A 7,613-nucleotide genomic window follows, 5' to 3' on the forward strand; every position below is an offset into this window, starting at 1 on the left:
TTTTGTAAAAAGATTGTGTTCTGTCACATTGGCTTGAGTATTTACACGCATTGTCCTGGCTTCCATTCTCTCCTCAACCCACTGCTGTCTGTCTTCTGTCCCTGAAGCCTGGTGAATTCATGTCTAGCAAGGACACCAGTGGCCCTCTTATTACCGAAGCCCAGGAGCTGTCTTCTCATTCTGCTACCCATCTTTTGGCTCTGTTGGCCCCATACCACTTGACATTGCTGGGGAGCAGGGCATCGCTTCTCTCTCCTGGTTCTCCTTCCACCTCTCTGCTTATCAGCATCCTTCCCTGGTTCTTGTTCACATCCCGACTCTTAATAGTTGGAGTTCTTTAGAATTCTGCTCTTGGTTTTCTTTGCATCTGAGTGATACCATACTCCCACCAGTAACTTCATTCAACCTTGGATATGTCCCTCCCTAGTCAGCTGTTTCTGCTCTGTGAGACTTTCCCCAACTCCCCAGAAACTGGCTCCATAGCACTGTCCCTATTTCTCATTTCTAGCACTTATCACACTGTATAGACTTCTTTTATTCTGAAATTCTTCCTTTCTCTCTGTCTTTCTCTCTTTCTTTCTTTCTTTGTCTTCCTTCCTTCCTTCCTTTCTTTCGACACAGTGTTGCTCTCTCTCAGGCTGTCTCTCAGGCTGGAGCGCAGTGGCACAATCAGGGCTCACTGCAGCCTCAAACTCCTGGGTTCAAGCGATCCTCCTGCCTCAGCCTCCCGACTAAAAGGACTACAGGCATGTACCACCATGCCTGGCTAATTTTTTTTCATGATTGTTTGTAGAGGTAGGGATCTTTCTATGTTATCCAGGCTGGTCTGGAATTCCCAGGCTTAAGCAATCCTTCCAACTTGGCTTCCCAAAGATTGCAGGCATAAGCCATGTACCTGGCGCCTCTCTCTCTCTCTTTCTCTCTTTCCTTCTTTCCTTCCTTCCTTCCTTCTCTTTCTTTCTTCTTATTTTTTTGAGACAGAGTTTCGCTCTGTCACTCAGGCTGGAGTGCAGTGGCACTATCTCGGCTCACTGCAAGCTCCGTCTCCCAGGTTCATGCCATTCTCCTGCCTCAGCCTCCCGAGTAGCTGGGACTATAGGCACCAGCCACCACGCCCGGCTAATTTTTTTTGTATTTTTAGTAGAGACGGGTTTCATGTGTTAGCCAGGATGGTCTCGATCTCCTGACCTTGTGACCCGCCTGCCTCAGCCTCCCAAAGTTTTGGGATTACAGGTGTGAGCCGCTGCGCCTGGCCCCTTCTCTTTCTTTCTCTTTTGCTTTCTTTCTTTTTCTTTCTCTTGCTTTCTTTTCTTTCTTTCTGTTTCCTTCTTTCTCTTTCCTTCCTTCCTTCTTTCCTTTCTCTTTCTCTCTTTTTCTCTTTTCCTTTCTCTCATTCTCGCCCTGCCCTGCCCTCCCTTCCTCTCCCCTCCCCTTCCCTCCCTTCCTTTCTCTTTCTTTCTCTTTTTTCTTTCCTTTTCTTTCCTTCCTTCTTTCTTCCTTTTGAAATTTTTCAAACACACATTACCACTACATTTTAATGGTTTGATTATATCCTTGATGAGAGAGACTGTTGGTTGCCACCAATATCATACATCCTTTGCTTCTTTCTTAGCAACAGAACTCACAGTTTGTAGCTGGGTGTGTGGTCACTTGGCACAGGCTACATTTCCCAGCCTTCTTTGCTCTTGGGTGTGCCCATGTGATTAAGTTCTGGCCAATGGGAAGTATGTATGTGTGCTTATGTGTGCACGCATGTGTGCACGCGTGTTTGTACATGCACATCATTTCCAAGGAAGCGTCGTTCGGGAGCAGGTTTGCTCTTCTTCACCCTTTCCTCCGACTTGCTGGCTGGAGGGGGAAGACACACTGTGATAATGGCAAAGTAGCAACACAGAAGGGGCCCATGTTAGGCCATTCTCGAATTGCTATAAAGAAATACTTGAGACTGGGTAATTTATAAAGAAAAAAAGTTTAATTGGCGTTCTTAAGAGAAAGCAATAATTTCTTTTTCTTTCTTTTTTTTTTTTGAGACAGAGTTTCGCTCTTGTTGCCCGGGCTGGAGTGCAATGGTGCGATCTTGGCTCACCGCAACCTCTGCCTCCCAGGTTCAAGCAATTCTCCTGCCTCAGCCTCCTGAGTAGCTGGGATTATAGGCATGTGCCACCATGCCTGGTTAATTTTGTATTTTTAGTAGAGACGGGGTTTCTCCATATTGGTCAGGTTGGCCTTAAACTCCCAACCTCAGGGGATCCACCTGCCTTGGCCTCCCAAAGTGCTGGGATTACAGGCGTGAGCCACCGCGCTCAGCTACAAGAAAGCAATAATTTCTTAGTATCATTATATGTTTGAATAGTGCTTAAGAGATTCCACAGGCTGTTCAGGAAGCATGGCACTGGCATCTGCTTAGCTTCTGGTGAAGCCTCAGGGAGCTTTTAGTCTTGGTGGAAGGAAAGAAGGGGGAACAGGCAGGTCACGTGGTGAAAGCAGGAGGAAGCTCCAGAGAGTAGGGAGAGGTGCCGCCCATTTTTAAGTGAGAAGATCTCATGCGAACTTAGAGAGAGCTCACTGATGGCCAAGGGGACGGCCCAAGTCATTCATGAGGGATCTGATGATCCAAATGCCTCCCACCAGGCCAGACCTCCAACACTGTGGATTACAATCCAACATGAGATTTGAGTTCAGACTATCTCAGGGCCTACATTCCTGATGATGAGGAATAAGACCACCTGCATCCACAACAGCTTAGCCACCAGGACTGAGACCTAAGACCTCTGTGTCACCATGACTTACTATTTGATCCAGGAGATTCTTGTTCAGGAATATTAGACTGTAAACCAATACGTGCCTTCATTGTTTGCCTCAACAAATTCATGAAAAAGCATTTATTGTAACAAAAGATTGCTTATCTTTACAAATAACCCCCTTCTCCGGATAACAGTATAACCACCCAAGGGGTTCACCTTGCCTGCTGCCTAGAGAGAGCTGATTCATCAGGACAGGAGAATTGCAATAGAGTCATTCACACAGAACTGGCTGTGCAGGAGATTGGAGTTTTATTATTACTCAAATCAGTCTCCCTGAACATTCAGGGAGCAGAGTTTTTAAAGACAACTTGGTGGGTCGGGGGGAGCCAGGAGCGCTGATTGGTCAGGGATGAAACATAGGGAGGCAGAGCTGTCTTCTTGTGCTGAGTCGGTTCCTGGGTGGGGGCCACAAGATCAGATGAGCCAATTTGTTGATCTGGGTGGTGCCCGCTGAGCCATCAAGTGCAGGATCTGCAAAATGTCTCAAGCACTGATCTTAGGAGCAGTTTAGGGAAGGTCAGAATCTTGTAGCCTCCAGCTGCATGACTCCTAAACCATCATTTCTAATCTTGTGGCTACTGTTAGTCCTACAAAGGCAATCTAGTCCCCAGGCAAGTAGGAGGTTGGTGGGCTGGGTGCTGTGGTTCACTCCTGTAATACCACCACTCTGGGAGGCTGAGGCGGGCAGATCACAAGGTCAGGAGTTTGAGACCGGCCTGACCAACGTGGTGAAAGCCCGTCTCTATTAAAAATAAAAAATTAGCTGGGCACTCGCCTGTAATCCCAGCTACTCAGGAGGCTGAGACAGGAGAATCACTTGAACCCAGGAGGTGGAGGTTGCAGTGAGCCAAGATCACGCCACTGCACTCCAGCCTGGGCAACAGAGTAAGACTCCGTCTCAAAAGAAAAAAAGAAAAAAAAAACCTAAAGAAAAAAATAAGCAAAAATTAGCCAGGCGTGGTGGCACATGCCTGTAGTCACAGCTACTCAGAAGGCTGAGATGGGAGGTTCACTTGAGGCCAGGTGATGATGCTGCAGACGGCTATGATTATGCCACTGCCCTCAAGCCCGGGGAACAGAGTGAGACCGTTGCAAAAAAAAAAAAAATGGGAGTAAAGTTTTTTGTGATTGATTGATGTCTCAAGTCTGTTTTTTCTTCAAAATGTTTAATTGAAGTATAATATACATATAAAAGGTGGCAAATCATAAAGAAATGTATGGCTCAACAAATTTCCCAATCTCTTTTAATCTATAGATTGACCATTCCCCTCTTTTTTCTCTTTGGAATTTGATAAAGAATATATTTGTCTTGTACTGTTTCCCACAGTCTGTACTTTGCCAATTGTTTTTCCTGGTGTCATTTAGCATGTTCCTCTATTCTGTATTTCCTGTAAATTGGTGGTTACATCTAGAAGTTCAGCAGGTCAGGTAAATTTTTTTTTTTTTTTTTGACACGGAGTCTTGCTCTGTTGCCCAGGCTGCAGTGCAGGGCAGGTGGCGTGATCTCGGCTCACTGCAACCTCTGCCTCCTGGGTTCAAGTGATTCTCCTGCCTCAGCCTCCCGAGTATCTGGGATTACAGGCATCTGGCACCACGCCCAGCTACTTTTTGTATTTTTAGTGGAGACAGGGGTTTCACCGTGTTAGCCAGGATGGTCTCGAGCTCCTGACCTCGTGATCCGCCCGCCTCGGCCTCCCACAGTGCTGGGATTACAGGCGTGAGCCACGGCGCCCGGCCGGTGGATGTGATTTCCAAACAAGCAAAAGCCAGTCAGACTGAATGTAGTGAATAATGTGGGTGACCAAGCTGGAAGATGATGGTTTGACGTGGAACACAAGGGGTGATGAGGCCATGAATGATTTGCTTGTGTGTCTGGTAAACTGGCTTTGATGGAAATTCCTAAACAGGTCCAAAAACGTTCTGTCCAATGGCAGCATGAAATGTACAGCCACCCGGGGTGACTAATGTGAACGGAACAACAGTGACTGTGACGGTGAAATTGCATGTTGGTTTATAAAACCAGCTTTGCTGTGTGGGTGGGCATGCGAGGTGCCCCTTTCCAGTCATGAGCTCCTCTTAAGGACCCCAAAATGTCTCAGTGGTACCCGATTGAAAATTGGAGCTGGACGGTGCTCTCCTGCTGAAATTCGGGAGCTACTTAGCAGCTCCATCTTGGCACGCTCGTTTCCGACGGGCAGACCTGGGCGCGTGTCTCAGTTTCAAGCCCAAGCCCGCGGCCCGACACTAGAGCCGTCTGGATGTGTTGACAAGGATGCCGCTGGGCTCCACCCGGGCCCATCCGGACCCTCCCAAGCCCTGGGCCGCGCAGCACCGGCGTCCGTCTCCTCCCCATTACTCGGCGAGAATGCGGTCGGGGCACTGCGCGAGGCAGGCTGGTGCTCCTGAACAGTCAACAAGAAATGAGGAAGCACTGGGGCAGCCGCCAGGGCGACCAGAGGCAGGCCTCAGAGCAGCAGCCAGACGGGAGGGCCCCGGTGGTTTTCACCTCCCGCAGACTTCCTTTTTCCCGCTCAGCCGCACCCCCTCCGCGGCACGCCGGCAGCCCCTCGGGGCTTCACTCCGCCTCCGCCCGCTACTCGCGAAGCCCCGCCCCGGCCCCGCCCCCAACAAATGACGCAATTGGGAGGGGCCACGAGGACCTCGGGCACAACCAGCCCTGCGTCAGCGCCCGCGCCTTCTCCGAGCTCCTCCCACGCCCGCGGGTCGGAGCTCGCGCCTGCGCAATTCTGGCCCCGGGTGTCCTCCCCCCTCCCCTTCCTTAGCAACCGTCGCCCGCTCCCGCCCCCGCTCCCTCGGCCGCGGCCGCGCACGCGCGCCCCTCCCGGCGCCCGGCCCCGCCCACCCCGTCACCCGTAACAACCACAAGTGCCCTCGCCGCGCCCCTTCCCCCTCCCCCCTCCCCGGCCCCCTCCCCGGAACCGGCGGTCGAGCTACGGCCGCCGAGCAGTGGAGCCGAGACTGCCCCGCGGAGCCGCCGGTATGAGCGCCCCTCGCCGCCGCGCGTCCCAGGCCCGGCCTTTCTGACAAAAGGTAGGCGCGTCGTCGCGGCGGGTCCGAGTGCGCCGCCGCCCCGGTCCCGGTCTCCGTGGAGTCCGGCGCCTCTCGGGCGGGCCCCCCGGAACTCCCGGCCGCCCGCCTGCTGAGCCCGTCCCTCCCCGGCCCCGGCTGCCATCGGCCCGGCACCCGAAACGGGCCATGCCCCCGCCCCGCTGCTCGCCCTCCGCCCCCGGCCCTCCGCTCGCCCCCTCGCCGCCTCTCGCCCCCGCCCCCACCCCCACCCCGCCAGGCTTCCAGCTCCCGGGAGCCGCTTTTTGCTGAGAGCGGAGTTTCGGGTCCGGAGCCAGTGCCCGCCCCTGTCTGCCGTCGGCCGGGGGCCTTGGCCCCGTGGGGCTCAGCCGCGCGGGACCCCTGCTGAGCAGCCCCGGGCGCCGGCCGCCCCTCGAGTCTGCTCGGGATGCGTTCAGTGGGTCTGGCCTTTGGCTCCTGTTTAAACAGCGATTGTCATGCAATGGAAGCCGTCCGGCTCCTGGATGCCACTTGGTCGTTGTCACTCCGGATGCCCGCGTAGGGCGTTTATCTGGACCAGAGCATCGGCAGCTGGGACCTGGCTGTGGTTCACAAGCTCGTGAATTAGCAGGTTCTTAAGTGAGTGTAGCCAGTTCTGCCAGGCGGTGGAATCCTGAATGGATGTTACCGTTTCTTAAACGAGCATTACGCTTTTTTGCTTCCTCCCCCCACTCTTGTTTGTACCCGGTTATCGTCCTCGTATCTGGGAGAGTACCCTAAAATTAATTTTCCCAATTAAATTTTTAAAAGATGATTGGATTCTCACTGTGCACCAACACTGGAAGGTTTGCAAAAGAAACCTTGGTCCCAGCACATCAGGATGTGTCAGTCCCATAATCAAGATGAATATTAGAAAAGCTTCAAGTTGAGTTTGGAGAACTTGGGAGTCTGGCTCTCATTCTCATGGTTTTAGAGGTGGAAGTCTTTCAAGATCATCTCCCCGAAAAGCTCATTTTACAGAGATGAAACGGAGTCCTAGGGAAGTCAAATGGCTTACTCGTGGTCACCCAGAGTTATTCCTTAGCCGTTTTCACACTGTCAGATGGCGATGTTTTCCACCATGACCTGCTCCTCTGAGAGGTATGCCAGACATACCAGAGAAAGTTCCAGACCTGTTTAAACCTCGTACTAGAGATAGGAATTTTATAACGGGCGCCGTGGCTCATGACTATAATCCTAGCACTTGGGGAGGCTGAAGTGGGCAGATCCCTTGAGCCCTGGAGTTTGAGACCAGCCTGGGCAACATGGGGAAAACCCTCTACAAAAAATATATATGGTGGTGCGTGCCTGTGGTCCCAGCTACTTGGGAGGCTGAGGCAGGAGGATCACTTGAGCGTAGAAGGTGGAGGCTGCAATGTGCGGAGATTGTGCCACTGTGTTCCAGCTTGGGCAACAGAGAGACACCCTGTCTCAAAAAAAAAAAAAAAAAAAAAAAAAAAAAGAGGAATCTTGGAAGTTTCTGCAATAAAATACATCTTGGTAATTTGTCTTTTTTTTTTTTTAACAGCTGGACTTTCGGCTCCTTGACTGTGAATTAGGTGTGAACATTTAACCGATTACTTACAGATATCAGCTATTTGAGGCTAGAGATTTCAGTGGAACCCGTTTAGTCAGAATACTTGGCATCTCAGCCACTTGAGGACAGGTCGCCAAAGCTGTAGTGTACACAGTTAGAAAATAGGAATTGACACGTTTCCTTTGAAGCTAGATTTTTTTTTTTTT

At 51.5% G+C, this 7,613-nt stretch overlaps 1 protein-coding gene across 2 annotated transcripts in view; it reads left to right on the forward strand.

Moving 5' to 3' along the window:
* Nucleotides 1-5,666: 5,666 nt before the first annotated feature.
* Nucleotides 5,667-7,613, forward strand: part of SEC14L1 (SEC14 like lipid binding 1) — an 81,764-nt gene continuing 79,817 nt past the window's right edge. For both annotated transcript variants that reach the window (XM_032176534.2, XM_058428464.1), the window contains exon 1: nucleotides 5,667-5,855. The gene's annotated coding sequence lies outside the window, so the exon portion shown is untranslated. The remainder of the gene's footprint in view (nucleotides 5,856-7,613) is intronic.

The sequence above is a fragment of the Hylobates moloch genome, unplaced genomic scaffold (genome assembly GCF_009828535.3).
Source record: "Hylobates moloch isolate HMO894 unplaced genomic scaffold, HMol_V3 SCAFFOLD_15, whole genome shotgun sequence".
NCBI lineage: Eukaryota > Metazoa > Chordata > Mammalia > Primates > Hylobatidae > Hylobates > Hylobates moloch.